We start from the raw sequence: 16,094 nt of genomic DNA, 5'->3' as shown, positions 1-16,094 counted from the left end.
TAATGGTCGGTAAAACATATCTCTCAGCAAGTCCTGAAAGTTTCAACTTAATATAATTAGCCATTACTATGACATTGCTGATTTGTCCATTTGATAACCTGCATGTGCATATACTTCTTGAAATTTTCATTCCAATGCTCTTAGACTTACAACTAGTTGCAATAGAAGCAGTAGTAATAGTAGTAGTATAACGTGTAGAAGTAACAGCAGCACTAGCCGTAGTGTGCACATATTGCCTTTTGGTCAGATGATCTTCCTCTTGAAGCATTCTCTGACAGTTCCAACTTAATAACCGAATCAATTTTTGAACTACCCTTTTTTCATGATGTGTATGCACATAGCGTCTTCTGATTTACTTTGAATTTACCATAAATACTGTAAATGGAGTATTGTGGTAGTAATGTAGTAGTAGTAGTAGTAGTAGTGTAGCAGAAGTAGTGGTGGTAGTTGTAGTAGTGTTGGTAGAATGCAAATATTGCTTTTTTGATCATCTCCCTTATCATTTCCTAAATTTTCCAAATTAGTATGCTCAGTTATTCCTGAGTTACGCCCTTTGTTAACCCTTATACACATAATGTCTTTTGATTTAGTTCAGCACAACCCTCATCATTCTCTGAAAGGCTCACCTGAATACCCTTCGTCTTCTTGGAAAGCAAAGTTCAAACAAGCAAACCTTTCTCAAAAACATATACTATGAATTAACCTTGCCCTGAGGAAAATGGGGAGGCGGAAATCCCCTAAGACGAAATTACTGGACCTTTTAACAATACTGAACGAAACAGCTTTCTTAAACTTTTGATCAAATGTGTTTTGGAGAATGATAGGCTTGGGGGTGGGATTGCCCTCCATTCACTTTAGACTCTCAAAATGGGCCCTAAAACTTCCGACTTCCAATCAAATAAACTCCATCTGATCCAAAGCTTTTACGACCGTCCGTTCCATTAGAACCTTATATGCCCCCGGGCATAGCTTACAATCCTTGCCCCTGGGTTCTGAGAAGTTGTCTCCATCATATAGACATTGTTAAATGATTTTCGGACTATAAATAACAAAACGATTGTCTCACAATTTCAATTGCACGAGACCCGGGAAAAGAGGATGTCAGGGGGGGGGGAGGCTAGTCACTCTTCATCACTGTTGACTCTTAAGAGCGAATGCCCTATTTTAGAAAAAAATACTAAAAAAAACAAACGGACTGATGGCCTCTGTAGTTTCTTTGCTGAAGTTGAAAAAAATGAAACAATTTATAAGGCTTATTGGAACTATATTTGAGGTTCAAAATACGTATAGTTTTTTTTTGACGAAGTTTTCGGATGGGAGTAAAGAGCGAAGCTGAAACTTAGAAAAAAATTCTTTGTTCACCGTTAATGCAACAAATTAAAAAAAAACTGCTTAGAAAAAACTGGCTCCTTATATTTTCTGTATTTGTGGATTTCTGAAAAACTAGTAGTTTACTGAAAACTGACCTTCGGTGAATTTTTCAGAGAGTTAAAATCATCTCATAGAATTTATTGACATTATGGTTCTTCATTTTCTATAGACAGCATATTCTTTGCTGTCTCAGAAAACCTTTTATTTTTTAAATTAATTGACATACCAGAAGATCAAACAACTATTTATCAGTAATCCTTAGATAAACAAAGACCTTCAACCGTCAGCATGACAGTCATGAGTTTGATACTTTGTACGGAAGATTCATGGAAAAATGGTAACTGCTCTTTGGTTTTGTGTTCAGTGTTGCTGCAGTGTTTTGCAATTTCAGTGTTGCTGCAGTGTGTTGCAATTTCAGTGTTGTTGCAAGGGTTGGAACCAAAATAGATATTTATATCCCCTGCACTTGCGAGTTTATTTTTGCGTATGTAACAAACGATTAAGTGTCATTTTTTCCTGCTAAGAAAGAGGTAATTTCATTTTATGATTTTTGATTCACTTTGTCTGCTGAATGGCTTAGATGATAGAGAGGTATAGATTGCGAACAAGGGTTGATCATTAACCTCGCTCTTTACGCTAAAGTTTGTTATTGTTTTAAAAAATAAAGTTTTTTGACAAATTCAAACTTTAGCGTGAAGAGCGAGGTATTGAGGAGGGGACAGCCCCTTTCATATACAGAATAATTTCTGTTCGTTTTAAGTTTTAATGTCGCTATTTACTTTCAGTTAAAAAAACTAGTTTTTTTATTTAATTTCTGAACGTTTTTGAATTAATGCTGCTTTGATTTTGGCTCACCGTACATGAATAATTAAAACGAAACTTGCATATTAATTTTACTTTTTTTGGCTAAATTGCTTTCTCGAAATATTGTTCTGACGTAACTTACGAATTAACTTACGTAACGAACTTCTATATTCGTATGTTTTTTTACGTATATTAGGGAGTTTGCCCCCTTGTCGATACCTTGCTCTTTACGCTAAAATTCGAATTTTGTTCGAATCACAAAAAAAAACTTTTGCAAAAAGGGCGATGTATTGACTAGAGAGCGAACCCCCGCATATACGTAATAATTTCTGTTTGTTTTAGGTTTTATTGTTGCTCCTTACTTTCAGTTGAAAAAACTAGTTTTTTTTATTTAATTTCTGATCGTTTTTTAAATAATGCTAGGAAATCCGGTGCCCCCTTCATTGAAATGTCCCTCCCCTAAAGGAAAAATCCTCGATGGAAGGATCCTCCCCCTTAACCTCCTCCTCCGATACTCCTCCCATCAGAAAAATCCCTCCTGAAACGTCTTTGTACTTCCCATTAACCAATACTATATGTAAACACTGGGCAAAGTTCATAACTTCCAGCCCTTCCTCCAGGAACTGTGGGGGGATTAAGTCATCCTCAAAGACATATTTATTAAATTTTCGACTATAGTGACCAAAATGGCTATCTCAAAATTTTGATTGGGTGACTTTGGGAAAAAAATGAGCGCGGGAGGGGGCAAAGTTGCCCTCCATTTTTTTGGTCACTTAAAAAGGGCACTAGAACTTTTGATTTCTGTTCAAATGAGCCCTCTTACGATATTCTAGGACTACTGAATCAATACGATCACCCCTGGAAAAAAAAACAACAGAAAAACAAACAAATAAACACGCATCCGTGATCTTTCTTCTGACAAAAAATACAAACTTCCACATTTGTGCAGATAGGAGCTTGAAACTTCCGCAGCAGGATTTTCTGATACGCTGAATCCGATGCTGTGATTTTCAATAAAGTTCTATGACTTTTTGGGGATGTTTCCACAAATTTTCCAAAATAAGGCAAATTTTCTCAGGCGCGTAACTTTTGATGGGTAAAACTAAACTTAATGAAATTTATATATTTGAAATCAGCATAAAAATTTGATTCTATTGATGTATCTATGGGTATCAAAATTCCGGTTTTTAGAGTTTCGGTTACTATTGAGTCGGGTCGCTCCTTACTTACAGTTCGTTACCACGAACTGTTTTATTTGCCATTTTTCATAAGACGGAAAGAGTCACACTATCGAAATTACAACGAATGTAATTAATATGGCAATATTTCCTCAGGAGAGAGGGGTGAGGGGTAAAATGAAGAGACGCGCATTTCAAAATAATATATGTACATTTTTTGAGCGTTTTAAAGTCGTCTCCAGGATTTTATAGCGTTTGGTTTGGAGAGTAGAACCACTAAATATTTAACAAAACTTGACTTTTGATGGCACGACTCTGTGAAGTGCTATTGCAATTGCAACTCGCTGGTCACAGTTACAAAGCACCACAAGTGGAAACATTTATCGAACCGGACTCGAACTCTCTAAAGGCCCAAATATAGCCAAAGCTACCAGTCCTTCTAATATTTAATTGGGCCGTGCTGGACCTTTCCTTGGATGTATGAGAATATAACCATTCTCTCGAATAAGTCTGATCAAGGACAGCCACACAGATATGTAACTGTTGATGATATATTGATGAATGACTTCTACCTGTTCACCTAGTAGTTAAGTAGATGACATTTACCCTCCTTCCTCCAATAGATGTGAGATTTAATCAGACCACAAACAGATGTACCTCTGTCCTAGCCCTTAGGTTCCTGCATTTGTGTTTGGGATTCAATGCTAGTAGCAAGAAAGATGGCAAAAGCTATCGAAGCTACAGGAGCGTAATGGTTCCTGGCCGGTACAATACGAGCGTAATCCGGGGCTCCTACGGCATAAATAAAGTTATTAAAGTTTTTCATGAAATTGCACACCGTAAAGTGTCTCCTGGTCACACGACAACTTCACCTTCTTGGCTTTATAGGAATTATTTCATAACAAATAACCGAATTAGTTAGACGCGGAGTCAGAAATCTCAGAAAACTTTTGACTAATTAGAAATTAGTCAAAAAACGATCTTCTTAAGCGTTATTTTCTTTTAATAACTTAAGCTTAGATGAAAATATTCTTTTGTCTAACCCTTCTTCTTTTACCAAGCAAAATATTTAAGAATGCACTATTATATATGTAAACACCTTTTTGTGTGTGGTTTATTTAAAATTATCCACAAGTCTTCTTCTTTTAGTTGAACTCTGCGGACTTTGTTGAAAGGTTAACAAAGATCAGCTTTTCTTTAAGAACATGGATATAATATGGATGTAAATGGATAATAAAAATAGATATGAAAACATTTTTGTGTTTTTTGTAACCCCCTCCCGAGAAAATTCTTTAGTAAGTAGTGTTATATTAATATATACAAGCGGGGTGTCTCACCATATAGCTATAGCAGTTACAACGGGGGTGTCTCATCATATAGCTATAATAATCAGTAGCGGACAGTACTCCCGCCATACAAGCAGACAGTACAATGACCGGATTCAACCCACCATGAAAATTCGTGCTGTTCACGAAACCATGGTTTTGGGAGTTAAATAACAAGTTTTCGGATAGAGTCATGGCCGTTCACATATCTAATATTATACATGATTCTTCATTATGGTATGATTATAGGCGTTGACAGAAATGAAATGGTAAACCATCTGAGGGAATGCTAACTCCTATTCAGAGATACAGTTTTTTTTTATTTTGGCGATTCTCAACTGTGTTTGGTATAATACACAACTACCATTTGAACAGTGTTATAAGGTCCCATACCCAAACCCCAAGAACCCCCTCCCCCAACTTTTTTCCCCTCCCCCCAACTCCTGCCCCTAACCCCCTCCCTAAACCACTGTTAAACCCCTCCCCCTCCAACCCCCTCTCTCTGATCCCCCCCTCTTAAAGCCCCCCCACTTTTTTTTAACGATATATTTTTTCAACTTTTTTTTTACATCTCTTAGAATGACATGTAACATACATACTACATAAAAAAATCACATTTAATATTTTCCAAATTCAAAATGTGATTCATATAGAAATGTTAGTCGTGACTTTTACTAATATAAAAATAATATTTGTAGTTACCATTTTTTTTGGACAGTTTTTTTTTACAGTTTTTTCAACTTTTTTTTACATGACTAAAAATCTGATCTCAACAGGTTCCATCTATAAATTTTTTCACGAGGAAAAAATGAAAAAATCAATGTACAAAATTCACGAAAAAAAACAATATGCAATAAGTATCACGAATAAAAAAAATAACATGCAACATGTCCCATGAACAAATCCAGTTTCATTTGGATAAAAATCAATGTATGGGTTTCACAAAGATTAAAATCAAAATGTAACAAGGTTCATGAAGAAAAACCAGTGTGCAACGAGTTAAACATACAAAAAAATTAGCGCGCAACAAGTTCCAGGGAGAAAATCAGCTTCAAGAGGAGAGAAATCAATGTGCAAGTTTCTCAATGAGAAAAGTCAACATGCAACAAGTTACACGAACCAAAAAAAATATGCAACAAGTTCCAAATCAGTTTCACGAGTTGAAAAATCAATGTAAAAGTTTCGCGAAGAGAAAAAAAAACTGGATGCAACAAGTTTCACAAAAAAAAAAACATCACTCAACAAATTCCAAGAACATAAATAAGCATGCAACAAGTTCCAAAGTCAGAATGCATCAAGTTTCACGAAGAAAAATCAGCACTCAACAAGCTCCACAAACATAAATCAGCACGGTCAAGTTCCATGAACAAAACTGGCTTCAAGACAAGAAAAAAATCAATGTGCAAGTTTCACGAAGAGAAAAATCAACCTGCAACAATCAGTGTACAAGTTTCGTGAAGAGAAAATAGCAACATGCAACAATTTTCACGAATAAAAAAAATCAGCACGCAGCAAGTTCCAGAATCAAAAAAATATGCATGCAGTATGTTCCATGGACAAAATTAGTTTTAGGAGGAGAAAAAAATCAATGTACATGTTTCACTAAGAGAAAAAATCAACATACAACAAGTTTCACAAATAAAAAACAGCATTCAACAAGTTCTCCGAACTAAAGAAAAAACAATCAACACGTAACAACTTCCATTAACAAAATCAATTTCACGAGGTGAAAAATCAAAGTAGAAGTTTTTCGAAGAGATAAAAAAACAGGATGTAACAAGTTTACAAACAAAAAAAAATCATCACTCAACAAATTCCATGAACATAAATCAGCATGCAACAAGTTCCAAAAACAGCATGCAACAAGTTTCACGAAGAAAAATCAGCACTCAACAAGCTCCACAAACATAAATCAGCAAGGTCAAGTTCCATGAACAAAATTGGCTTCAAGAGAAGAAAACAAAATCAATGTGCAAGTTCCACGAAGAGAAAAATCAACATGCAACAAGTTTCATGAGCAAAAAACCATCATGCAACAAGTTCCATGAACAACAATCAGCACGCATCAAGTTCCTTGAGCAAAATCAGTTTCACAAGGAGAAAAATCAGTTTACAAGTTACACATAGAGAAAAAATTAACATGCAACAAGTTTCACGAACAAAAAATAAAAAGAGCGTGCAACCGGGTGCCTGCAGCCAACCTACAAGTCCCACCTTTTTTTCCAAATAACTGCATTCAAGTTAGGTTCAAATAGGTTCACTTGGTGTGGCGCGCCACGCCAAGTAAACCTAATTGAACCTAACTTGAATGCATGTTGATTTTTCTCTTCGTGAAACTTGCAAATTGATTTTTTTCTTGTCTTGAAGCCAGTTTTGTTCATGGAACTTGACCGTGCTGATTTATGTTTGTGGAGCTTGTTGTGCTGATTTTTCTTCGTGAAACTTCGTTTGTGCTGATTTTTCTTCGTGAAACTTGATGCATGCTGATTTTGGAACTTGTTGCATGCTGATTTATGTTCGTGGAATTTGTTGAGTGATGATTTTTTTGTTTTTGAAACTTGTTGCATCCTGTTTTTTTCTCTTCGCGAAACTTTTACACTGATTTTTCACCTCGTGAAACTGATTTTGTGAATGGAACTTGTTGCGTGCTGATTGCTTTTTTTAGTTCGTGGAACATGTTGCATCCTGTTTTTTATTCGCAAAACTTGGTGCATGTTGATTTTTTCTCTTTGTGAAACATGTATATTGATTTTTTTTCCTCCTAAAACTAATTTTGTCCGTGGAACATACTGCATGCATATTTTTCTGATTATGGAACTAATTGCGTGCTGATTTTTTTGGTTCGTGAAACTTGTTGCATGTTGCTTTTTTTTTTCTTCACGAAAATTGTAGACTGATTTTTCTCCTCGTGAAACTGAGTTTGTTCAAGGAGCTTGTTACGTGCTGATTGTTGTTCATGGAACTTGTTGCATGATGGTTTTTTGTTCATGAAAGTTGTTGCATGTTGATTTTCTCTTTGTAAAACTTGCAAATTGATTTTTTTTCTTCTCTTGTAGCCAATTTTGTTCGAGGAACTTGCCCGTGCTGATTTATGTTTGTGGAACTTGCTGAGTGCTGATTTTTCTTCGTAGAACTTGTTGCATGCTGAATTTTTCTTCGTGGAACTTGTTGCACAATGAATTTTCTTCGTCGCGAAACTTAAACAATGATTTTCTCCCCATTAAACTGATTTTGTTCGTGGAACTTGTTGCGTTCTGATTTTTTTGTTTATTTATTAATGCAGTTTTTCAAATAACTGCATTCAAGTTTGGTTCAAATAGGTTCACTTGGCGTGGCACGCCACGCCAAGTAAACCTAATTGAACCTAACTTGAATGCATGTTGATTTTTCTCTTTGTGAAACTTGCAAATTGATTTTTTTCTTGTCTTGAAGCCAGCTTTGTTCATGGAACTTGACCTTGCTGATTTATGGCTGTGGAGCTTGTTGAGTGCTGATTTTTCTTCGTGAAACTTGATGCATGCTGATTTTGGAACTTGTTGCATGCTGATTTATGTTCGTGGAATTTGTTGAGTGATGATTTTTTTTGTTTGTGAAACTTGTTGCATCCTGTTTTTTGTCTTCGTGAAGCTTTTACACTGATTGTTCACCTCGTGAAACTGATTTTGTTAATGGAACTTGTTGCGTGCTGATTGTTTTTTTTAAAAGTGGAACATGTTGCATCCTGTTTTTTATTCGTGAAACTTGAAGGCTGTTGATTTTTTCTCTTTGTGAAACATATAAATTAAGTTGTTTCCCTCCTAAAACTAATTTTGTCCTTGGAACATACTGCATGCATATTTTTCTGATTCTTAAACTAATTGCGTGCTGATTTTTTTTTGTTCGTGAAACTTGTTACATGTTGCTTTTTCTTCTCTTCGCGAAACTTGTACACTTATTTTTCTCCTCGTGAAACTGATTTTGTTCAAGGAACTTGTTGCATAATGATTGTTGTTCAATGAACTTGTTGCATGATGGTTTTTTGTTCATGAAACATGTTGCATGTTGATTTTCTCTTCGTGAAACTTGCACATTGATTTTTTTTTCTTCTCTTGAAGCCAATTTTGTTCGAGGAACTAGCCCGTGCTGATTTATGTTTGTGGAACTTGTTGAGTGCTGATTTTTCTTCGTGGAAGTTGTTGCTTGCTAAATTTTTCTTCGTGGAACTTGTTGCACGCTGAATTTTTTTCTTCGCGAAACTTAAACAATCATTTTCTCCCCATTAAACTGATTTTCTTCGTGGAACTTGTTGCGTGCTGATTTTTTATTCCTGAAACTTGTTGCATGTTTATTTTTTCTCTTCGTGAAACAAGTACATTGATTTTTTTTCTACCTAGTGAAAATAATTTTGTTCATGGAACTTATTGCATGCATATTGCTTTGTTCGTGATCCATGTTAAATGTTGATTTTTCTCTTCGTGAAACTTCTACCATGATTTTCCTAATTGAGAAAACTGGTTTTGTACATGGAACTTGTTGCACGCTGATTTATGTTCGTGGAACTTGTTGAGTTATGATCTTTTGTTCGTGAAACGTGTTGCAGTGTGATTTTGTTTATTCTCTTCTCAAAACTTGTACATTGATTTTTCGCTTCGTGAAACTGATTTTGTTAATGGAAGTTGTTGCAAGCTGATTTTTTTTTGTTTGTGGAACTTGTTGCTTGCTGTTTTTTTTTATTCGTGAAACTTGTTGCAGGTTGATTTTTTTCTTCGTGAAACATGTACATTGATTTTTTTTTTCTCCTCCTGAAACTAATTTTGTTCATGGTACATACTGCATGCATATTTTTTTATCGTGGATTTTTTTGTGTGCTGACTGTTTTTTTTGTGAAACTTGTTGCAGATGAATTTTACTTACAGTTACAGGAGCAAATAGACAAGGTCCCAGGTAGAAATATGATGTTATTACTGGGATATTTTAACGCCCAGGTTGGTAGAAATAAGGATAGATGGTATTCCACCTTAGGTAAATTTGGTGTAGGAAAAGAAAACAGTAATGGATACAGACTTTTGAAATTTTGTAGGTATAACAATCTAGTTATAACCAATACGGTGTTTGGTCATAAAATGGCTCATATGTTAACATTGTATTCATGTGATGGTAAGAAAGAAAACCTTATTGATTATGTTATAGTAACCCAAAGACTGGCAGGATCAATACAGGATACTAGGGTATATAAGAATGCTGCTATTGATGTTAAAAGTAAAGATCACTATCTGGTAGTGTCAAGGGTTAATTTAAAGCTGAAACATCGGAAGGGTAATTTCCTCCCGGGAAGTTATGATTTTAGTAGACTCCAGGATGAGAATTTGAGAGAAACTTTCAAGGAACAGTTGAATAATAAACTTGAGAGTTTAAAATTTGATAATGTGGAAGATGGTTGGAATAATTTTAGAAAAATAATTTGTGAAGTTGCTGAAGGTGTATTAGGGAAGAAAACTAGAATTGCAGCTAAGAATATTAGTGAAAAAGCTTTATGTTTAATAGAAAGGAGAAGGGACTTGTACAAAAATTATCTGAGTGATAAATCGCATGAAAACAAAAGAAATGTAAAGAAAGTGGAGAAAGCATTGAAATATGAACTAAGGAGGTGTGAAGTGGAGGCCATGGATAAAAGTGACGAGGATGTAGAAGATGCAGCTAGACGGCATAATAGTAAAATATTGTACTGGCACGTTAACAAATTGAGAGGTAGTAGTCAATCCGGACTTGTCCCAGTTTAAGATAGGAATGGGGTGGCAATTAGCGATAAGGAAAAAGCTAAAGCGAGATTGGCCGAACATTTTGAGAAATTGCTTAACCAAGATAGAGTTGCAGGAAAAAATTTAGAGGAAAATGAAAAAGTCTATAATACCTTGGATGTGAAGGAAGATTTGTTTTGTGAGGAGGAATTAGCAACAGTACTAAAAGGATTAAAGAATAATAAGGCTCCAGGGGATGATAGGGTAATAAATGTGTTTCTTAAATATGGTGGCTCTGAGGTTAGAAATAAGTTACTGAAGTTTATGAATATGATTTTTGAAAAAGTGGAAGTACCTAACGATTTTAGGAAAACCTAAATTAAGCCACTTTATAAGAAAGGTGATAAAGGTGAGTGTGGTAATTATCGAGGCATTAGTCTGGTCTCTGTAGGTAGCAAATTGCTTAGTAATATGATACTTTTTAGACTGAGAGATGCCGTAGACAAAGTTTTAAGAGAAGAGCAGTGCGGTTTTAGAAAAGGTAGAGGAGGTGTTGACCAAATTTTCACTCTTAGGTTAATAATTGAGAAGTGCCTAAGTTTTCAAACACCTTTTGTCCTCAGTTTTATAGATTATGAGCAAGCGTTCGATTCTGTTGAGAGAGGAGCTTAGTACAGGTGTTATCCTTGTATGGCATACTAGACAAATACATCAGTGATTAGTGCTATGAACGAGACTGCTGCGCTTAAGGTAGGAAATGAGGTTGGCAGCTGGTTTTGTATTAAATCAAGACTGAAGCAGGGTTGTTCTATCCCCCTTTATATGGTTTATTTTGATGGACTTTGTTTTAAGGAGCACAGGAAAGGCAATGGGAGACCACGGAATCAAATGAGGAGGAAAAACTCTCCTGGACTTGGATTATGCTGATGATTTAAACATCCTAGATGAAAGTGTGAGCAAAATGAATGAAGTTTTAGAGGTTTTGCGAGTTCAGGGTGCTAGTATTGGTTTGAAAATTAATGTTAGGAAGACTAAGTTACTAAGGCTAGGAATACGTGAAGATGAAAAGGTGACGTTGTGTAATGAAAAGATTGATAAGGTGGGCAGCTTCACTTCCTTGGTAGTATTATTAGTAAAGATGGTGGGAGCAGTGAAGATTTTAAAAATAGAATAGTCAATGCTCAGGGTGTTTTCTCACATTTAAAAAAAGTCTTGAAGAATAGGAAGATAAGTCTTCAAACCAAGATTAGAATCTTAGAAGCTACAGTGATGACAGTGGTCAAATATGGCTCTGAAGCATTTACGCTCCGAAAAGCGGATGAAGATTTGCTAGATGTTTACCAGAGAAATTGCTTAAGGATTGTTCTGGGTACCCGGCTGACTGACCGTATTTCAAACAATAGGCTATACGAAAAATGTGGCTCAATACCGCTTTCTAGGTCTATAATGAAAGAAAGGTTGAGGTGGTTAGGGCATGTTATGCGGATGAAGGATGAGAGATTGCCGAAGATTGTTCTTTTCGGCCAACCATCTAGGGCTAAACAGAAAGCAGTCGTCCCCGTCTGGGGTGGGAAGACGTCATAAAGAAAGATTTAAAGGAAATGGGAACTTCGTGGGCGGGTGTAAAAAGGGAGGCTTTGAATAGATTGGGGTGAAGGAGGAGCGTGCGTAGCTGTGTTGGCCTCAGGCGGCATGGTGCTGCGATGAGTTGTTAGTAGTAGTAGTAGTAGAAACTCGTACACTGATTTTTCTCCTCGTGAAACTGGTTTTGTTCAAGGAACTTGTTGCATGCTGATTGTTGTTCATAGAAATTGTTGCATGATGGTTTTTTGTTCATGAAACTTGATTTTTTTTTCCACATAGTGAAACTTATTTTGTTCATGGAACTTATTGCATGCATACTCTATGCTCGTCATTCATGTTACATGTTGATTTTTCTCTTCGTGAAACATCTACAATGATTTTTCTCATTGAAAAAACTGGTTTTGTTCATGGAAATTCTTGCATGCTTATTTATGTTCGTGGAATTTGTTGAGGGATGATTTTGTTTGGTTTGTGAAACTTGTTGCAGCCTGTTTTTTTTTCTTTTCGCGAAACTTGTTCATTGATTTTTTACCTCGTGAAACTGATTTAGTTTATGGAACTTTTTGCGTGCTGATTGTTTTTTTAGTTCGTGGAACGTGTTGCATGCTGTTTTTTATTCGTAAAACCTGATGCATGTTGATTTTTTCTCTTCGTGAAACATGTACATTGATTTTTTTTTTCTCCTCCTAAAACTAATTTTGTCCCTGGAACATACTGCATGCATATTTTTCTGATTCTGGAACATGTTGCTTGCTGATTTTTTTGTTCGTGAAACTTGGCGCTTGTTGCTTTTTTTCTCTTCGCGAAATTTGTAAGCTAATTTTTTTAGTCGTTAAACTGATTTTGTTCAAGGAACTTGTTGCATGATGGTTTTCTGTTCATGAAAGTTGTTGCATGTTGATTTTTCTCTTCGTAAAACATGTACATTGATTTTTTTCTTCTTCTCTTGAAGCCAATTTTGTTCATGGAACTTGACCGAGCTGATTTATGACTGTGGAACTTGTTGAGTGCTGATTTTTCTTCGTGAAACTTGTTTCTTGCTGATTTTTTTTTCTCTTCGCGAATTTTAAACAATGATTTTCTCCCCGTTAAACTAATTTTGATCGTGGAACTTGTTGCGTGATGATTTTTTTATTCCTGAAACTTGTTGCATGTTTATTTTTTCTCTTCGTGAAACAAGTACATTGATTTTTTTCTACCCAGTGAAACTGATTTTGTTCATGGAACTTATTGCATATGTATTTCTTTGTTCGTGATCAATGTTAAATGCCGATTTTTCTCATCGTTAAACTTCCATAATAACTTTCCGCACTGAGAAAACTGGTTTTGTTCATGGAACTTGTTGCACGCTTATTTGTGTTCTTGGAACTTGTTGAGTGATGATCTTTTGTTCGGGCAACGTGTTGCAGTGTGATTTTGTTGATTCTCTTCTCGAAACTTGTACATTGATTTTTCTCTTCGTGAAACTGATTTTATTAATGGAAGTTGTTGCTTGCGTATTGTTTTCGGTTCGTGGAACTTGTTGCTTGCTGTTTTTTCTCTTCGTGGAACTTGCTCATTGATTTTTTTTCTTCTTCTCTTGAAGCCAATTTTGTTCATGGAACTTGACCGTGCTGATTTATGCCTGTGGAACTTGTTGAGTGCTGATTTTTTTCTCTTCGCGAAACTTAAACATTGATTTTTCTCCCAGTTAAACTGATTTTGTTCGTGGAACTTGTAGCGTGATGATTTTTTATTCCTGAAACTTTATGCATTTTTATTTTTTCTCTTCGTGAAACAAGTAAATTGATTTTTTTTTTCTACCTAATGAAACTAATTTTGTTCCTGGAAATTATTGCATGCATATTTCTTTGTTCGTGATGTTAAAAGTTGATCTTTTTTCTTCATGAAACTTCTACAATGAGTTTCCTTATTGAGAAAACTGGTTTTATTTATGGAACTTGTTGCATGCTGAAGTATGTTCGTGGAGCTTGTTGAGTGATGATCTGTTCGTGAAACGTGTTGCAGTGTGATTTTGTTTAATCTCTTCTCGAAACTTGTACATTGATTTTTCTTTTCGTGAAACTGATTTTGTTAATGGAAGTTGTTGCATGCTCATTGTTTGTTTTGTTCGTGAAACTTGTTGCAGGTTGATTTTTTCTCTTCGTGAAACATGTACATTGATTTTTTTTCTACTCCTGAAACTAATTTTGTTCATGGAACATACTGCATGCATATTTTTTTTATCGTGGATTTTTGTGTGTGCTGACTGTTTTTCTTGTTCGTGAAACTTGTTGCATGTTGATTTTTTTTTCTCTTTGCGAAACTTGTACACTGATTTTTCTCTTCGTTAAACTGATTTTGTTCAAGGAACTTATTGCTTGCCGGTTTTTATATTCCTGAAACTTGTTGCATGCTTATTTTTTCTCTACGTGAAACAAGTACATTGATTTTTTTCTACCTAGTGAAACTAATTTTGTTCCTGGAATTTATTGCATGTATATTTCATTGTTCGTGATACATGTTAAATGTTGATTTTTCTATTCATGAAACTTCTAAAATGATTTTTTGCTTGCTGTTTTTTTATCTCTCAAACTTATTGTAGGTTGGCTTTTGCTCTTTTTGAAACATGTCCATTGATTTTTTTTTCTCCTTCTGAAAACAATATTGTTTGAAGAGCATTCAGCATGCATATTTTTTTAAAAGTGGATTTTTTTGTGTGCTGACTGTTTTTTTTCTTTCGTGAAACTTGTTTCATGTTGATTTTTTTTTCTCTTTGTGAAATTTGTACATTGATTTTTTCTCCTCGTGAAACTGATTTTGTTCAAGGAACTTATCGCGTGCTGATTTTTTTTTTCGTTCGTGAAACTTGTCGCATGTTGCTTTTTTTCTCTTAATGAAAAGTGTACACTGATTTTTCTCCTCGTGAAACTGATTTTGTTCAAGGAACTTGTTGCATGATGGTTTTCTGTTCGTGAAACTTGTTGAATGTTGATTTTTCTTTTTGTGGAACTTGCTCATTGATTTTTTTCTTCTTCTCTTGAAGCCAATTTTGTTCATGGAACTTGACCGTGCTGATTTATGCCTGTGGAACTTGTTGAGTGCTGATTTTTCTTCGTGAAACTTGTTGCATGCTGATTTTTATCTCTTTGCGAAACTTAAACACTGATTTTTCTCCCAGATAAACTGATTTTGTTCGTGGATTTTGTTGCGTGCTGATTTTTTATTCCTGAAACTTGTTGCATGTTTATTTTTTCTCTCGTGAAACAAGTACATTGATTTTTTTTTCTACCTAGTGAAACTAATTTTGTTCATGGAACTTATTGCATGCATATTTCATTGTTCATGATGTTAAAAGTTGATTTTTTTTCTTCATGAAACTTCTACAATGAGTTTCCTCATTGAGATAACTGGTTTTGTTCATGGAACTTGTTGCACGCTGATTTATGTTAGTGGAGCTTGTTGTGTGATGATCTTTTGTTCGTGAAACGTGTTGCAGTGTGATTTTGTTTATTCTCTTCTCGAAACTTGTAAATTGATTTTTCTCTTCGTGAAACTGATTGTACTAATGGAAGTAGTTGCGTGCTAATTGTTTATTTTGTTCGTGGAACTTGTTGCTTGCTGTTTTTTTTTATTCGTGAAACTTGTTGCAGGTTAATTTTTTCTCTTCATGAAACATTTACATTGATTTTTTTCTCCTCCTGAAACTAATTTTGTTCATGGAACATAATGCATGCATATTTTTTTTATCGCGGATTTTTTCTGTGTGCTGACTGTTTTTTTGTTCGTGAAACTTGTTGCATGTTGATTTTTTTTTCTCTTTGCGAAACTCGTACACTGATGTTTCTCCTCGTGAAAATGATTTTATTAAAGGAACTTGTTGCGTGCTGATTTTGTTAATGGAGCTTGTTGCATATTTTTTTTTGGTTCGTGTAACTTGTTGCATGTTGACTTTTTTCATTGAGAAACTTGCACATTGATTTCTCTCCTCTTGAAGCTGATTTTGTCCATGGAACTTGTTGCGCGCTGATTTTTTTGTATGTGTTACTTGTTGCATGCTGGTTTTTCTTCATGAACCTTGTTACATGTTGATTTTAATCTTTGTGAAACCTATACATTGATTTTTATCCAAATGA

General features: G+C 35.0%; 1 pseudogene across 1 annotated transcript in view; it reads left to right on the top strand.

Annotated features, from left to right (window-relative positions):
- Nucleotides 1–1,695: 1,695 nt before the first annotated feature.
- The window catches only part of LOC148940971 (luciferin sulfotransferase-like), a 54,303-nt pseudogene continuing 39,904 nt past the window's right edge, over nt 1,696–16,094 (top strand). Inside the window, exon 1 of the transcript XR_016143360.1 lies at nt 1,696–1,901. The product of XR_016143360.1 is annotated as a luciferin sulfotransferase-like (transcript). The remainder of the gene's footprint in view (nt 1,902–16,094) is intronic.

Source organism: Artemia sp. Qi Xiang Cuo, chromosome 19 (genome assembly GCF_049724085.1).
Source record: "Artemia sp. Qi Xiang Cuo chromosome 19, ASM4972408v1, whole genome shotgun sequence".
NCBI lineage: Eukaryota > Metazoa > Arthropoda > Branchiopoda > Anostraca > Artemiidae > Artemia > Artemia sp. Qi Xiang Cuo.
The sequence above is the reverse complement of the archived record's forward strand: the minus strand, read 5'-3'. Positions and strand labels throughout refer to the sequence as shown.